The sequence below is a fragment of the Oryctolagus cuniculus genome, chromosome 20, assembly GCF_051225735.1.
Source record: "Oryctolagus cuniculus isolate XC-2025 breed Fujian yellow rabbit chromosome 20, ASM5122573v1, whole genome shotgun sequence".
In the NCBI taxonomy this organism is placed as follows: Eukaryota; Metazoa; Chordata; class Mammalia; order Lagomorpha; family Leporidae; genus Oryctolagus; species Oryctolagus cuniculus.
In genome coordinates, this window is record NC_142886.1 from 7312552 (window position 1) to 7331948 (window position 19397).

At 36.1% G+C, this 19397-nt stretch overlaps 2 pseudogenes; both read left to right on the forward strand.

Annotated features, from left to right (window-relative positions):
- Window positions 1-7140, forward strand: part of LOC103345945 (beta-citrylglutamate synthase B pseudogene) — a 34454-nt pseudogene extending 27314 nt beyond the window's left edge.
- On the forward strand, window positions 14350-14753 carry ORYCUNV1R-PS1518 (vomeronasal 1 receptor oryCunV1R-ps1518 pseudogene; annotated as a pseudogene).

Below are 19397 nucleotides of genomic sequence, written 5' to 3' on the forward strand. Positions count from 1 at the left end.
TATATGCTACACCCATTCCCAAGAAAGAGTTTCTGGACTATAGCTCAAAGATTGAGGAAGAGATATACATTGAACTGAATTAAAATAAAGTGTTTATATATGTGTCATCTATTTGTGTTGCCACATTAACTATTTTTCCTGTAATTGCCACTTACAGCTGTCTAACGTGAAATAAATATACAGCCACAAAAACATTGTAGACAGAAATTCATAATATGGAAATAAGAGCAATAGAAGGCAGCAAGAGGAAAGATTAGAATTAGAGTTTAGGGCCACTCAGGCCAGAGGTACACAGTGACCACAGTAGTGAATCTCAACAGGAAACCTTGAATGTTGTGGTTTTGTTGTCCATGAGACACACCAAGGAAAGGCTGACAGTTGGGAGCACACCATCTGATTAATTTGCCCATTTCCCTATTTAAAAACAGCACCCATGGGAAAGAATGCTGAAAACACTTCAACCAATTATAATTTGTATGACTCTGCTCCACATACAAAAATATATCAACAAAAATGATTTCTACACCAAGAGGAGCAGAGTAACCACCATATACCAGGCAGACATCCTAAAACCAGAAGCTGAGGAGAAATATGTAACTTGGGAAGTGAACCAGTGGATGGAAGGTCCTTGTAGGTATGCCCATGCCTGTTTGCCTTTACAACTCTTTTTTTACATCATTTAATATTCAGGAATTTCAGGATGCCTGGGTAGGGGAAATACGTGCTGATTTTGACTAGGGTAAGACAACAGAAGAAAAGAGAAGAGAAAATGCCTGAGTGCCTGGGCTGGGACATTTCGGAGAGTTCTACACCCACATGGAGGAATACACAAATCCTTTGCTCAGTTCATGCATATGCATGGGTGAGATGTGTAGTCACTGTGGGATCACCTTGGGAGTTGGTCACATTGGGTTAAGGCTGTGATCCTGCCAGCTGATGTGATTATGCCCTCCATCCTGCTGACAATAAAGGACACGTACCACATCCAACTAGTGTTTAACGCTGGACACTTACTTCACCCTCCACCACTAGACATACATCTCTGGTCCCACCCTGGACACACCTCAAGACATCTTTTGAATGACACTCCACTAATCCATAGAGGCATATTCCAATAATAAAAACCATCAGATGTGAAAACCAACATGTGCTGCCAGAATGCTTAAAAATAAACATAGAAACATAAGAAACATGGAAAAGGAAGGAAATATTACAACCTAAAAGGAACAAAACAATACTTTAATATTAGAAGTAAGATTGATGAAATATCTAAAAAGGACTTCAAAAGAATTATCACATGATTACTTAAAAACATGGAGTCAAAGAAATTCATACATGACATGGATGAGAAATTCTGGTAGATAGAGTTATTAAAGAAAAATCAAAACATTAGAAATAAAGAATTCAATATGTCAAATAAAAATGTATCAGGAAGCTTTAACAACGGACTCAGTGAGGCAGATTAAAGAATATCTGAACTAGAAGACAAAACCTAGAATATATCTGTCAGACAAAAAAAGAAGAAAAAATTTAGAATGACTAAAAATATTATTTGAGATTTGTGATACTATCTAAAGACCAAACCAATGTGTATTAAGAGTTCCTGAAGGATTTTAGAAACAGAGAGCAGATTACAAGACATGTTTTCTTGAATTAACAGCAGAAAAGTTGCCTAATTGGGAGAATGATAGGGACATCCAAGTACAGGAAGCACATAGAAAGCCTCAAAATAGGATCAGGAAATATCTTCACTACAACATGTTGTTTTCAGTACTTCAAAGTAAAATATAATGAAAATGTCCTAAAACGCATATGATAGAAATGCCAGACTATATTCAAAGAATCTCCAATTGTAATGAGAGCTGATTTCTCATCAGAAATCATACAGGGTAGGGGAGAATGGACATAGTTCAAGTTCTAAAAGAAAAAAAAAATGTCCTCACAGAATACTATACCCCGCAAAGCTCTATTTTATTAATGAAGGTAAAATAAAGACCTTCCAAAACAAAAAGAAAGGAAAGAATTTGTCCCCACTCATCCAGGCTTATAAATGATATTTAAGGATGTGATACACATAGAAGCACAGAAAGATAGTGTTATTCATGAAAGAATGTGAAAGCTGAAAATCTCCTGTTAAGTACAAAGGAATTCCAATGCAAGAAACAGGAATAATTATGGGGAAATGGCAGAACAAAGTCATTACCCATCAATAATAAACTTGAATGTAAATGGACTAAATTCTCTAAAAGATACAGACTGACTGAATGTATTATAAAGACCCAGGTCTTTACTGCATACAGATGCACTCCTCACCAACAATGATTCAAAAAATGAATGTGAAAGGATGAGAAAAGTAATTCAATGCTAATGAAAAGCAAATTCAAACAGGGGTAACCACCCTGATGTCAAACATAATAAACTCATGACTAGAGCCTAGGAAGATTACTGATGCCATAAACAAGAGTGTGAAATTGTTAAGTCAACAACAGGAGTCACTGTGTACTTACTCCTCATGTGGGATCTGTCCTTAATGTGTTGTCCAATGTGAAGTAATGCTATAACTAGTACTCAAACAGTATTTTACACTTTGTGTTTCTGTGTGGGTGCAAATTGATGAAATCTTTACTTAATATATACTGAATTGATCTTCTGTATATAAAGATAATTGAAAATGAATCTTGATGTGAATGGAATGGGAGAGGAAGCGGGAGATGGGAGGGGTGAGAGTGGGAGGGAATTTTGGGGGGGGGAAGCCATTGTAATCCATAAACTGTACTTTGGAAATTTATATTTACTAAATAAAAGTTAAAAAAAGAAAAAAAAGAAAATCTTCATTTTTGTTGATTGAGAGAATTAACATAATCAAAATGTCTATGCTGCCAAAAGCAATTTACAGAGTCCATGTGATCCCAATCAAAATATCAAAGACATTCTCAGATGTAGAAATAAATTGATCCTAAAATGCAGATAGAAACACAAGAGACCCTGAATAAGTGAAGAAACTTTAAACAACAGAAATGAAGCTGGAGGCATCAAAATGCCAGATTTCAAGATACATTACAGAGCAGGTATAATCAAAATAATCTGACGCTAATATAAAATAGACATGTAGTTCAGTGGAACAGAATAGATACCCCAGAAATTAATGCATGCATCTACAGTCTACTAATCTTTGAAAAATAAGCTAACAACTACCTGGAGAAAGGACAGTCTTTTCAAGAAATGATGTTGGGAAAATTGAATTTTGCATGAAGAAGTGTAAAATAATTTCTGGCATTGGGGCATAGTTGGTTAAGTTGCCACCTGCGATGCTGGTACCTCATATGGATGCCAGTTTGAACCCTTGAAATTATCACATTTATTTGTACCTTTCCAATTTCTTCATGTAGGCACCAATTGCTCTAAACTTCCTGCTTAACATTGCTTTTGTTTTTTCATGTAAGTTTTGATATTATGTATTTTCAACTTCAGTTATTTCCAGAATTCATTTTTATTTTTCTGATTTCTTCTATGACCCAGTATTCATTCAGGAACATGTTATTCAGCCTCCATGTGTTTGCATAATATCTAGAAATTCTTGAGTTGTTGATTTGCAGCTTTATTCAACTGTGGTCAGAGAAGATGCATGATTGATTTCAATTTTATTTTGAATTTGCTGAATCTTTCTTAATTGCGTAGAATAATGATTATTCCAGAGAAAGTTCCACGCACTGATGAGAAAAATGTGTATTCTGCCACTGTGGGGTGTAAAGTTCGGTAGACATCCATTAGGTCCATTTTGTCTATGGTGTTGATTATTATATTTTTTCCTTATTGATTTCCTGTGTGGTTGATCTGTCCATTGCTGGAAGTGGGGTATGAAGGCTCCCACTACCAATGTATTAGAATCTATGTTTCCTTTAGATCCATTAAAATTTCTTTGAATTAACTAAGTACCCTGTAATTGAATTTGTATACATTTATTATAGTCACATTTTCCTGCTAAATTGATCCCTTGATCATTACATAGTGCCCTTCTTTTTCTCTTTTAACAGATATTGTGTTAAAATCTATATTGTCTGATACTAGCTCCTTTTTTGGTTCCTGTTAACATGCAATATCTTTTTCCATCCTTTCACTTTCAGTCAGTATCTATCATTCTTGGTGAGATATGTTTCTTGTATGCAGTAAATAGATGTGTTTTTTTTTAATGCATCAATCTATGTCTTTTTTTCTAGAAATTGAGACCATTTATATTCAAGGTGACTATTGATAAGTAATGAATTGGCTGTGCCATTTTTCCATAATTATTGCTGTTATTTACTTTGAATTTCTTTTGGGCTTTTACTAAGGGACTTTCTGCCTTCTCATTCTTTCATAATGATAGCTACCTTTCTGTGTATAGCACATTCGTAAGCACCTTTGGTAAGGGTGGTTGTATTAACAAATTCTTTCAATTCTGTTTGTTATGGAAGGTCTTTATTTCACGTTTATTCATAAATGAGAGCTTTGAAGGGTACAGTATTTTTGGCTCAGTTATTTTTTTTTCTTTTCAGACTTGAACTATATTTTGCCATTCTCTTCCAACTTGTATGTTCCTGTCGTGAATTCTGCTTTGAGTCTAATGGAGTTGCTCTGAAAGTAATCTGGTGATTCTCTTGTGCATATTTCAGAATCTTTCATTTTTTACTGTGGAAAGTTTGACTACAATGTGTCATGTTGAAGATCATTTCTGGTCATATCTGTTAGGAATTTAGTATTTTTCTTGTGCTTGGACATCTCTTTCTATTTCCAAATTGGGGAATTTTTCTTTTTTTTTCAAAGATTTATTTTATTTATTTGAAAGACAGAGTTACAGAGAGAGATAGAGGCAGAGAGAGGGGTCTTCAATCTGCTGGTTCACTCCCCATATGGCCAGAAGCCAGGAGTTTCTTCAAGGTCTCCCATGGGGGTGCAGGGGCCCAAGGACTTGGGCCACTTCTACTGCTTTTCCCAGGCCATAGCAGAGAGCTGGATTGGAAGAGGAGCACCCAGGTCTGGAACTGGCTTCCATATGGAATCCAGCACTTCAGGCCAGGGCTTTAACCCGCTCTGCCACAGCGCCAGCCCCCCAAATCAGGGAATTTTTCTATAATTGCTTCACTAGGCTTTCTAGTCCATTCTCTCTTTCTGCATCTTCAGGAAATCCTAAGACCAGTATGTTGGGTCATGTGATAGCATCCAATAAATCTCCAACATGTTTTTAGTTTTCTATTTCCTTCTCTATATTCTTTTTTTTCTGAACTTACTGTAAGATTTCTAAAGATTTGCCTTTTGGTTTGGATATTCTTTCTTCTGCCTTGCCAAGTTTGCCGTTAAGGCTTTTCACTGCATTTTTAAATGAGTTCTTCATTTCTAATATCCAATTTTGATTCCTCTTTAAAATTTAACTTTCATGAGAAAATTTTTATTCATGTGATGTATGTATTTCTTTAGTTCATGGATTTTCTTCTGATCGCTTTTGAGTAATTATTTGATTCTTTGATTTCCACTTCTGGCATTTCCTAAAAAAAACTCATCTTTGCTTTCTAATATTTAAATGTTACGCTGCTATGTGCAGGGTGTTAGTGTCCTTATCTTTATTTCTTGTATTTTTACATTTTATTTCAGGCATTTTTGTGATTGATTTTTGGTTATTTTCCTCTGATGGCTCTGGGTCTTGGCAGTTGCAACCATGTTCCTGCATGTGCTGTGTGTCCACACCCTCCACAAAGGGCCACAGCTTTCTTCTTCCTCTTGTGGAATTTCTAATGCAGCTTTCACTCCAACTCTCCCTTGAGAGTGCACTTCCTACACTTTATTATTTATTCTACTTAGCATAGTATGTCATTCCCTAATAAGCCATCTTGGAATATGACATATTCTACCTTATAAAATATATGGATGTAGAAGCCTCAGGCCTGGTGCTGTGTCTAGGCACAGGGAGGGTGGCACTCCCCAACTCTTCAGTGAGAGTGCTTCCATATTTCTTCCCCAGGACCCTTCAGGACTTTGTCGTGTCACTGGTCATCTGCCTGAATGTCTGTCCTCTGTAATACATTGAGCTTACATTTAAGGGGAAACAATCAAGACAAGGGATCAAGATATGTTGCTTTGTGTCTGCCAAGTTCTGGTTTTTGACAGATCATTGCATCAGGGAAGATTATCTCAAAAAAGAGATTTTATGAACATTGAAAGCTAAATGTTGTGAAGAGGAATTGGACTTCAGGGCTGTGGTGATGGATGAAATTGTGCTGACAATTGAGCAAAGAAACCTGGGTCTACAGATTAATGGAGAACTAATCTCTGCCTACCCCCAGGTGGTGGTAATGAGAGTACCAACCCCTTGGGTGCACAGTGATAGTGATATTACTGTCTTTCACCATCTAGAGAAGATGGGATGCTGACTGATGAACTGAACTCAAGTCATTCTAAATTGTGTTAATACATTCTGGACACTTCCAGAGTTGGCTAGCCATGATGTTCCATTGCCAGATGCTTTCTCTTAGGGTGGTCATGAAAATTTTGCTAAAATGATTGATGAAGCAGAAGTACTGGAGTACCCAGTGATAGTGAAGAATACACAGGGTCATAGAGGCAAAGCTGTATTCTTGGCTTGTAGTTGGCAAAATGTTACATTGTTCAACAGATGGGAGAATGGAAAATAAATGCTCACTAGGGCGTGTGAGGATGATGTGCTCATTGAATGAACAAGGGAAGCAGCTAGCCATCTAGGTGTCTAATATCCTGGGAATGGATGTGTGTGGCATTGACATGCTGATGAAGGATTATGGCTCCTTCTGTGTCTGTGAGCCTAATGCAAATGTAGGTTTCATCACGTTTGGTAAGGCTTCTAATCTAGATGTAGCTGGTATCATAGCGGACTATGTCGCCTCCCTTCTGCCCTCTGGCCAGTTCACCTGGTGTATGTCTCTGCTCTCCGTGGTGTGCAAGGCCAGTGAGACTAGTGAGCCAGATCTGGGTCCTCCAGCAAGCGCTGCTGTCAACAACATGAGTGCAGGTTCCAGCTCTGTCGACAGTGACCCTGAGAGCACTGAGTGAAAGCTGCTCACCCTGTTCCTAGGGGGCCTGTTAATTAAGAAACAGCTGCTAGCCAATGAAATCAAACTCCTGGTGGAGTGATTCCACCGGTAAAATAATTAACCAACAATACTCTTGTAAAACTCACTTTTCTTCCTTTCTTCTTCCCTCCCTCCTTCCTTCCCTCCCTCCCTCCCCCCTCCCTTTTTTCTTTCTTCTTTCTTTCTTTCTTTCTTTCTTTCTTTCTTTCTTTCTTTCTTTCTTTCTTTCTTTCTTTCTTTCTTTCTTTCTTTCTCTTTTCCATTTTAACCAACTTTCAATGCTGTTCATGGAGGATGTTCAAGAAAATAATAGAAAATTAGAGTTAGTTGGAATAAGAAAGATACATGGAAGAGACCTCTGCTGGTAAACTATTAGTGACCTGGATTTAAAAATCCTGCAGAATAGGTGGGATATAAAAAAATGTAAGGCTCATAGTTACCATTTTATATTAATAATATTTGTATGCTCTCAGGCCAAGAGAAACATATACATTTTGTCCATGGTCCCTTTTGTTTTTGAGCAAAAATTGTTTGAATACTAATATCTTAATACCATAATGTCATGTTGTATTAAAGATTTGTAATGAATAAGAAAATAACTACTAATTATACTTTTATTTATATACAAATCTGCAAATTCCACCATTTCCCTATTAAGTAGCAACATTCATTTATAGTTATTTATGAAATCACCAAGAGCTCTTTTATTGGATTTCTTATTTTTGTCTTTTTATTATTCCCTTAATTCGAGCGGGAAGACGAAGTGAATATAACTCAATAAAGGCTCTTTGATGACACAGTTGGCATGTTTGCATGGTAGAAGGCAAATGAACAGTATATGCTCTGTTAATGTTCCATTTTTAAAATTCATGCTAGTCTAACATTCCATGCTCTATGGTTGCATCTTTAACAATGGCCAAAGTGAACAAAATGCTATCCTTTTTGTTAATAAGACACTGTCTTGAAACATGTACATTTAGAGCCTTTTATTTTTTTCCTTTTTTCTTTTGGTTGTTGGAAAAAATATTTTTGGGGGGACAAATTAAGGGCCTATAAGTTCTTAAGTCTAAAGCTGAAGTGATTTCTAATACCACCATTAATTATTTGCATTTTTCACATTTTATGTGGGAGTAAATCTCTATATTTTGCATGTGTTTTTTTTGTTGTTGTTGTTTACACCAACCTATCAAAAGGGATAGATTCTAGAAAATGGAGCATGTTGCAACACACAGTTTTTGACTCTCGAAAATAGATGAGTTTTTTTCACAAATTAGATTCACTAGAAGAGAGCTAGGATTCACTTAAAGACATAAAGAGAGTAGATGCTTCTTAGGCTTTTTTGTGTATATGTTTGTTCATTTTTTCCCCTTTGTTTCTAAACTGTTCAGTGTGTACTTGCTTTTCTTCAATGCTTCTGGCTATGCATTTTTCTTCTTACATACAGAATTTGGGATGGAGTTGGCTCTGTTTTCATCTGGGGACTTAGCAGTATTGAGTCTAATATAGCCCTGCTCTTAAACCTTCAATACTGTCCATTCTTTATATTTCTTTACTTTTTTCAGTTATAAAAGCCCTAAAATTGCATAGAATATAAGCCTTTAAAACATGGGTGAAGCTATCCCAATGATGAGTTTGAAGATGTGTTAAGAAATGGAGATGCTGCAGAGCTCAACATAAATATTTAAACAGCAAGTTCCATCTCCCTACAAATCCTCTGAAGCTTTTACCCAAGCCCTTTTTTCCCTCTTCAGAGCTGTTTTCCTTCAGATGGACCTTAAACATAATTTCTTGGACACTACTAGAGAGACACTGAGGAAATAATAAAAGACCAGTATAAACCAGCTCTAACAGAGGTTTGACCATGCTTACTTGTACAGTTTCCCCATTTCAAAAAGGAATGTAATAAAATTTGTTTTTTCATAGAATTAAATAATATTAAAATTGAGTGAAAGGTTGATTTTTGACATAAAATAGTACCTCTAATCTGTGTACTATCTCATTTCTCCTCAGAAGAATGATACCTAAGCGTTCTTAATTTATAATATTCTAATCTAGCTAAAAGAATTTGACTTTCACAGAGTACTGGGAGACTCACCTAAGAACCTCTGACTCATTAACAGAAAGAAATCCTTGGTACTTCTTTTGCTGAATGGCCACACTTTGGAGGATGCATACTGCTTGGTAGAGAAATAAACAAGGAAGAAAAACCTGCTTAATTAAATCATCATTCATATGTTTGTGTAGAAACTGTCTTGATGCCACATATATTATGATACACACACTTTGAATAGTTGGATATCACATGTATATAGATTCAGAATGAATTTTAAAAGAAATAGAAAAACCTCCTGGTGAAAAATTCAAGTTTGTTTTGGTGGGATAAGGAGCCAGGAAAATGTAGTTATCCTCTTAAAAACTTTTTACCAGATTGACCAACTATATTAAATGAAATAGTCTGAAATAATTTCACCTTTAGTTTTATTCATCTTCAATCTTTAGTGCATTTACACTATACTAAAACTTATCTTTACCAACCTGTTTCTGGATTGTACACTCATGTATTAGAATGAAAAGGGCAAGAATGATCAGCCTACACTTTTACAAATATGGATACATTCTTGAATTCCCTCAGAAATTAAGGTAAAGTATAATAACAAATCATCCTGGAAGAACCCAAAGAAATAGCAGCAGATATTTAAGTGAAAGCTAAAATTATTTTCATAATTGTTTAATAACTTTTGTATATTCTTCAATACAGTTAAGAGAGGTAAAAATGTGTTTATAAACTGTGTGTAATAATCAGGCCAAAATCTGAATTATTGTAAAACATTTATATATATATATATATCTTATTTCCAACTAAACTTTATTTTTTTTAGAATAGATGGCTCATCTTCAGCCATGTTTTTGTGTTCTTTATTCTTTTTTTAACTTTTATTTAATAAATATAAATTTCCAAAGTACAGTGTTTGGATTATAGTGGCTTTCTCCCCCCATAACCACACTCCCACCCGCAACCATCCCATCTTCCACACCCTCTCCCATCCCATTCTTCATCAAGATTCATTTTCAATTATCTTTATATACAGAAGATCAATTTAATGTATACTAAGTAAAGATTTCAACAGCTTGCACCGACACAGAAACAGTACAAAATATATGTACAAGTATAAGTACATAGTATAAAGCATATAAGTATATATACATATGCATATAATGTATATATAAAGTATATATAAAGTATAAGTACATAGTATAAAGTATATATAGAAAACTACATGTACAAAGTATAAAATAATGTATGAGTACTAGTTATGCCATTAATTCACATAGTACAACATATCAAGGACAGAGATCCTACATGAGGAGTAAGTGCACAGTGACTCTTGTGGCTGATTTAACAACTGACACTCTTATTTATGAGTGTAATCGCCCAAGGCTCTTGTCATGAGCTGCCAAGGCTATGGAAGCCTCTTGAGTTCACCAACTCTGATCTGATTTAGACAAGACCATAGTCAAAGTGGAAATTCTCTCCTCCCTTCAGAGAAAGGTACCTCCTTCTTTGATGGCCCATACTTTCCGCTGGGATCTCAATCACAGAGATCTTTCATTTAGGTCATTTTTTTTTTATTTTGCCACAGTGTTTTTGCTTTCCATGCCTTAAAAACTCTCATGGGCTTTTTAGCCGGATCTGAATGCCTTAAGGGCTGATTCTGAGGCCAAAGTGCTGTTTAGGACATCTGCCATTCTATGACTCTGCTGTGTATCCCGCTTCCCATGTTGGATTATTCTCTCCTTTTTAATTCTCTCAACATTAGCAGACACTAGTCTTGTTTATGTGATCCCTTTGACTCTTAATGCTATCATTATGATATATTATGAATTGAAACTGATCACTTTGACTAGTGAGGTAGCTTTGGTACATTCCACCTTGATGGAATTGAATTTGAACCCCCTGGCACATTTCTAACACTACCATTATAAGTAAGTCTGATTGAGCATGTGTCAAACTGTACATCTCCTCCCTCTCTTATTCCCACTCTTATTTTTAACAGGGATCACTTTTCAGTTAAATTTAAACCCCTAAGAATAATTGTGTGTTAATTAAAGAGTTCAACCAATGGTATTAAGTAGAACAAAAAATATACTAAAAGGAATAATAAAGTAGTAAGTTGTTCCTCAGCAGTCAGGACAAGGGCAGTCAAGTCATTGTTTCTCATAGTGTCCATTTCACTTCAACAGGTTTCCTTTTAGGTGCTCAGTTAGTTGTCACCAATCAGGGAGAACATATGATATTTGTCCCTTTGAGACTGGCTTATTTCACTCAGCGTGATGTTTTCCAGATTTCTGCATTTTGTTGCAAATGACCAGATTTCATTTTTTTTTTACTGCTGAATAGTATTCTATAGAGTACATATCCCATAATTTCTTTATCCAGTCTACTGTTGATGGGCATTTAGGTTGGTTCCGGGTCTTAGCTATTGTGAATTGAGCTGCAATAAACATTAAGGTGCAGACAGCTCTTTTATTTGCCAATTTAATTTCCTTTGGGTAAATTCCAAGGAGTGGGATGACTGGGTTGCATGATAGGGTTATATTCAGGTTTCTGAGGAATCTCCAAACTGTCTTCCATAGTGGCTTAACCAGTTTGCATTCCCACCAATAGTGGGTTAGTTTCCCTTCTTCACCATATCCTCACCAGCATCTGTTCTTGGTAGATTTGTGTATGTGAGCCATTCTAACTGAGGTGAAGTGAAACATCATTGTGGTTTTGATTTGCATGTCCCTGATGGCTAGTGATCCTGAACATTTTTTCGTGTGTCTGTTGGTCATTTGGATTTCATCTTTGAAAAATGTCTATTTAGGTCCTTGTCCTATCTCTTAAGTGGGTTGTTTGTTTTGTTGTATTGGAGTTTCTTGATTTCTTTGTAGATTCTGGTTATTAATCCTTTATCTGTTGCATAGTTTGTAAATATTTCTTCCCATTCTGTTGGTTGCCTTTTCACTTTCCTGACTGTTGCTTTTGCAGTACAGAAACTTCTCAATTTGATGTAATCCCAATTGTTAATTTTGGCTTTTTTGCCCTGTGCCTCCTGGGTCTTTTCAAAGAAGTCTTTGCCTGTGCTTGTATCTGTCAGGGTTTCTCGATGTTCTCTAAAAATTCTATGGTGTAGGGTCGTAGATTTAAATCTTTAATCCATGTTGAGTGGATTTTTGTGTAAGGTGTAAGGTAGGGGTCTTGCTTCATGCTTCTGCACGTGGAAATCCAGTTTTCCCAGCACCAGTTGGCATAATGTTTTTTTTCTAAGTAAATGTGTTCTAGCAAGACACAAGAAACCTGAGCTAATCAGTATGCTTCAGTGATATTATTTCATTTTGGCAATTTTGGAAATTTTTTAAGTATTTCAGAAAATTTCAGGACTGTTCACTTCATTATTCCGTAAGCTATGTAATGTTTTAATTTTAAACAATAATGAATTTAACATGTAGTCGTTGATACTTTTTTCTATTAGAGTGATTGTTGATAACATATTCTGCTTATCAGAAATTTATCTAGAAGTATGTTTTATTCTGTATGAAATACTTTTAAATGTTATAACGTGAAAATAAGCAACATAGGTGCAAATATTTTCTTAAAATAATTTTAGTTTTAGCACTTGGTTTTTAAAATAAGCTGAGTCATTTAACACTGATAACAAAGTTGAAATTTTTAAACAAATGGGAGAAACACATTATGTAATACATAAAGGAAATAGTGTACATTATAGAAAAATAATCACCACTATCACTATTTCTGATTTCTTTCAAATGTTTCATGATGCATTTTTTAAAAATTAAATATAAAATGTACCTCTTCAGCTGCAATTTAGTTGCTGAATTACCAGAATTTCCCATTGGTTTTGTCTAACTTGATTAAGAATACAATTCTCTAGTATCAGTGAATATTTAAAATACAAAAATGGAGGGTACAAGTATGAAATTTTTGTGAATAAAGTGGAAAAATTACAATGGTTATTCAATTGTGGCCATGCAAGCATTAACTCTTTAAGAAATCTGATGAACAGAAAACTTCCATTGATACATACAAATATTACAGACTGTTAGGTCTTCAAGTTTTCATTTTAAAACTTTGCATTAGAGGGGAAGATACTCAGGTAGCCTGGGTCCACATGAACCTATTAGGGAACTTGGTGCACAGGACACATTTGATGTTGCTTTCTAAATTTTGCTTTTGACAGGATTACTATGGCTCTAGGAATGATGCACAGGGAGGGATGTTATTGGCTTTTATATACACATTTTTATTTGTTGTAGAGTAGTACAGAAGCTTTACAATCAAGAATTTCTGTAAAATATTCTGAGTTTGTTAAAAATAGTGGGTAAAATAAAAATGATGATTTGTGATGAATTTCTTGACAAAACAAAAGAGCATTAATGTAAGTAGGTCTGGTTATTTTGTTGTTTTACAGGTCTATAACATGCCTCCTGCTTTCTCTTAAAATGAACAAAATTTCCATTTATGTTGTTAAAGATCTCTGCGAGTGAGATCCCAGTGGAAAGAACAGGTCTTCAAAGAAGGAGGTACCTTTCTCTGAAGGGAGGAGAGAACCTCCACTTTGACTATGACCTTGTCTAAACAAGATAAGAATCGGAGAACTCAGAGGGCTTCCATAGCCTTGGAAACTCATGACTGGAGCATAGGGAGACTACTGATGCCATAGACAGGAGTGTCAATTGGTAAAGTCAACAACAGGAGTCACTGTGCACTTACTCCTCATGTAGGATCTCTGTCCTTAATGTGCTGTACATTGAGATTTAATGCTATAACGAGTACTCAAACAATATATTTCACTTTGTGTTTCTATGGGGGTGCAAACTGTTGAAATCTTTACTTAATGTATACTAAACTGATCCTCTGTAAAAAAAAAAAATAAAAAAAAAAGAAATTATCAACTCCCAACTTGACTCTCACTGGGATTAAACATGACAATAGGTCTAATCTGATTTCATCATCATTTAAAAAAATCATCTATTATTTTTCACTTTATGTTTCTGTGTGGGAGCAAACTGTTGAAATCCTTACTTAATGTATACTAAGCTGATCTTCTGTATATTAAGATAATCAAAAATGAATCTTGATGTGAATGGAAGGGGAGAGGGAGTGGGAAAGGGGAGGGTAGTGGGTGGGAGGGACGGTATGTGGGGGAAGCCATTGTAATCCATAAGTCGTACTTTGGAAATTTATATTCATTAAATAAAAGTTTAAAAAAATGTGTATTTTTTCCAAGCTGACCTTGGAGTCTTAGCCAATGCCTTCCTCCTTCTCTTCCACAGCTTCACAATCCATCAGGATCATAGGACTAAATACAATGATATGACCACCTGACACTTGGCTTTTTCCACATAGTGATGCTACTCACTACACTGGATACTTTATCTGTAGATATATTCAAGTCACTGAATTTTGCCAATGACTTAACATGTAAGGCTTCATTCTATTTGATCAGGGTGATGAGGGGTCTCTCCATCTGCACCACCTGCCTCCTGAGCTTCATCCAGGTCATCACCATCAGCCCCAGCACCTTATATTTATCAAGATTTAAAAAACGGGAATATTGCCTTTTGTTTCTATTGTATAGTCTAGAGAAAATTATATTATTTGATTCCTTCTAATTATAACCTTTGTATATGTGGATTTATGTTCTAACTTCATTTTTTTCTCACTTTATTGTATTTGAAGCCTTTGTTTCCTAATTAAATTATTGTTCATTCATTTATATGATTAATTAGTCAAACTATTAAATGAATTACTTGGCAGTATTTATGTTCATGTATTTCACTCATTGTTATTTACATATTTATTAAATTGAACCCATCAATGAAAATGATTTCTGTGTTGATTTTTCCCTTGTGATAATGTATAATATTTTCTTTTTAAATGAGTCTTTGTGTTAGTAAATGCAGCTTTTAACTGTTAAGTTCATAAATGTTAATGGCCCATAATGCCTAACAATTTATGTTCTATTTATTAATCCCTTTGATTCATCAAATTATTTTTCTTCATATATCTTCAAGCATAACTTCATTCTGTATCATTCTCATTAAATATGTGTATTGCCTGTCTTAATTTAATAATGAAAGTCAGTCATAAATTTAATTTGATCTGATTCACAAATTTCAAAGTCAAAAGCTAGCACCACTAATTTTCTTTAGATCAGTAAACCATCTGTGTCAAACAACAAATATGAATATGAAGTATTACAATATCAGTCATCTACCATTTTACATCCTACAAAAGAGGAAACTTTGAGTCATTCCTTCATTGAGCAAAAAAACTAATTTATTTTTTATCTTTTTGATTAATAACATTTGTACAGTTTTGTGGGGGGGAGAGTATAAAGTAGATAATCAGGTTTTCCGTTTTTTATCTGTTTTCAGTGTGTGGAGACCTCCAGAATCTCTTTCTCATCCAACCCTCCCACCTGCGGGTTTATATGCAATGTCACATAGAGAGACGCCTGCAGTGCCACATGCACTGCAGTATTACTTTTATGTTCACATTCCTTATCAGTTCATACATCTTTCTCCTATTTTTTAATGATTTGTCCATGTTTTTCTTTAATCCACTGGGCATTTGTAGGACATTGAACTAATTTTTTGAAATGTAATTATAACTTACAGTCTCTTAAATATTTATTTTACTTATTTGAAAGGCAGAATTACAGAGCAAGGGAGAGAGACAGAGAAAGAGTTTTTCCATCTGCTGTTTCACTCCCAGAGTGGCCACAAAAGCCAGGGCTTGGCCAGGACAAAACCAGAAGAAAGTAGCTTCTTCCTTGTTGGCAACAAGGGTTCAGGGGCCCAAACACTTGCACCATCCTCTGCTGCTTTTCTAGGAGTACTAGCAGTGAGCTGGATCATAAGAGGAACAGCTGGGATTCAAACAAGCACCCATGTGGGATGCCAGCATCAAAAATGGCAGCTTTATCCACTACGCCACAACACTGGACCCCAATTTATTGACTTTCTTAAAGACAGCTTATGTCTTTTTAACTGAATCACAAATTTCTTTTAAAAATCATTTTAAGCACTAGCATTATGTTGTTACATGGTACCAGCATCCCATTTGGGCATCGGTTTGAGATGAAGCTGCTCTGCTTCCACCCAGTTCCTTGCTAATGCACTTGCAAATGCAGCAGAACATGGCTGAAGTCCTTGCACCCATATATGGATGTGAGAGAGCCATGTGAAGCTCCTGGCTCTGGGCTTCAGTCTTTGCTACTTCTGGCCACTGTGGCAATTTGCAGAATGAACTGGTGGTTGGAGGATGCCTTCTCCCTCTATCTCTCTCTCTCTCTTTCTCTGTAATTCTGACATTCAAAAATAAACAAACAAATAAACAAATACTTTAAAATGTTAAAAAATTAGGATCAGGGCTTGACAGTTTACATATTGAATATGATTTTGGAAATTAGATTCCTCTGCATATCAGGGGTTTTCTTTGGGGGGAAAGCTACAGTCATCCACTCCCGCATTGCATCTACCAAAGTACTTTACAAAATACACTCTACTTGCTGTGTGTTTTTCCTGAAATTTCTATGCTATGCTCTCTGGATTAAACTGCGACATAACATAAACTGTCTTAAATACAAATTTGTGCCAATTCTACACCAATATTTCATGGGATAGTTTTAAAGTCATTCTATATATTATGAAATTAAGACCCAGGAAATGGAATATTTGACTCAGGATCATATGGGAAATCTATAGTGTGTAACAGATATTCTTCTAACTAAATGCAGAGTGCAGGGGCAGCACTGTGGCATAATGGACAGATACATTCTAACAAAAGATTTATTTTTAGAGAACTATTACATAAGTAGCAATCTGAGACTATTGCTTTCCAGTAGTCTAAGAGATGGCACCTTGTAAGAAAAGAATGAAAAATGCTGGTGGGGGGAAGTAGAGGAGGCAAGAAGTATGGTTTGGTGCATTCCCCATTGTATAAATCAAACAAAGCAGAGCAAGTAAACAAAATACAGAGATGAATTAGCTCTGCATCCCTGACCTCAGAACATCCAACACTAGATTCTCCCCCATGAAATTTAGAACTTCAGTTATCTAGGAGCTATCCAGGGAAGAAATGAAAATATTCAATTGGAAGATGTCATAAGTGAATGTGGGGACTGGAAATGGGGAGCACTGCTGTGCCCTGCTGTCCATGGAACAGGGTTCTGGACAGTCCTTAAATATCTTCTCAAAATTTCACATGCTATCCTGAGTAGTAAGGCTATATTTCTCCAAAGAGGGCAGGGGCATCTATATATCATACCTCATTCCTTGAATCTTGTTTTCTGCAGGAACACATCCTGAGGTAATCTCTATGTATGCAGCTAGGGCCATACTTGGTTGTACAAGTTCCAGAAGAGAAGCAGTTATCACAGTGATTCAGACTTTATCTACTTTGAGAGTTCATGTAATTCAACAGTGATGTAGGATACCCATGGTTAATACCCCTGTTGAAACATTGTGTTTTACCCCTGAACCCACAAGTTGAATTTTATGCTTAATAGTTTGTTCTATTTTAGACAGTTTTAAGTTATTTTTATGTGATAGTAACATTAAAGTCAAATTAGCCGCTAATTTTGGATTATTTTGTAAATTTTCTTTTTTCAATATTGATAAATGAATATTTTAAAATTTATTTATGTATTTGAAAGAGTTACAGAAGGAGACAAGGAGAAACAGTGAGGGAGAGAGAGAGAGATCTTCAGTCCACTAATCATTCCCAGAGTGACCACAATGGCTAAAGTCAGGAGCAGGAGCTTGATCTGTGTTTCCAATGTAGTTTCCAGGTATGCACAGACTTGAACAATCTTCCCCTCATTTCCCAGGAGCATTTTCAGGGCTCTGGCTCGCAAGTGGAAAAGTTGAGAATTGAACTGGTATTCATATGGAATGCCAACAATGAAGGAGGCAACTTCACTCACTGTGTTCAGTGCCAGTCCCATTTAGTTGTAGTTTTTAACTATTGTTTATACCCCTGAGGAATTGAGGTATTTCTATTTTTACTTTTTAAATATTATGGTTAGTGATACTTTAATCCTGTGACTATAGAGTGGACTGAAATTATTTAATTTTTCCACAAAATAAAAAAAAAACATAAAGAAAAGAAGCAGTTAGACTGAGTGAGGGAGTAGGCAAGGGAGGGAAATATGGATTTTTTTTAGAATTGTGAATATGGGCTGGCACCGTGGCTCACTTGGCTAATCCTCCAGCTGTGGCGCCAGCACCCCGGGTTCTAGTCCAGCATGCTTTAGGGGCAGAGATTTGAGTCCTGGCCACTCTTCTTCTGATTCAGCTCTCTGCTAAAGGCATGGGAAAGCCGTGGATGATGGCCTAAGTGCCTGGACCCCCGCATACACTTGAAAGAAATAGAAGAAGGTCCTAGCTCCTGGTGATGGATCAGCCCAGCTCTGCCCACTGCAGTCATTTGTGAAGTGAACCAGCGGATGGTAGAACTTTGTCTCTCCCTCTCTTGTAACTCTACCTCTCAAATAAATAGAGTAAAAGAAAATTGTGAAGGTTTAAACTAAAATTACTTCTGAAATTTAAAAATAATTGATGTAATTGTCATTATTAGAAGTTTCTTCAATTTAAAGGATTTTGTCCAACTGAGCCTTCAATGATACACACAGTGCATTTAATACTTTTCAAATATCTAATGCTTATTGAATTATCACTAATTAAAATATCTCTATCGTAATTTTATTAGATTTCAATAGGTGAAGAAATAAAATGTGTTCTATTATGTTCTTTGAAAATATTTCAAGGACTTACACAATGAGAATCCAGCCAAGTAGTCTAACTAAAAGTGCGAGCTCACACGGAGGGACTGGGTCATCGGGTTGCCCAGGAATTTGTTGCAGCTTCCAGCTTTGCAGTCTCCTTTGCCTGAAGCTGGCATAGTGGCAATGGTGATCAGTCTTCCGTGTTTATACGCACCGTGGCAGCCTCACCTGAGGACCTAGAGGGCAGGGCGCACAGGTAGTGTGGGAACCAGGAACGTGTTGGGCAGCCACGCAGTGCTGCCCAAATCCAGGAGTCAGTGCTAAGTCCTCCAAAGACATACAGGTGCATGCCCCATGTCCAGTTTGTTCTCCCAGATTGGAAAGCGCAGCTTAACTCTTCATTCATTCCCCCCACCCCAGCCCCGGCGCCAGGTTCCTTCATTGCAGTTCAGCATTCCAAGGATATCAGAAGCTCCAAGGAGGGGGGTGGGTGAGGGGCAACTGTGCCACAACTGCCACCCACCAC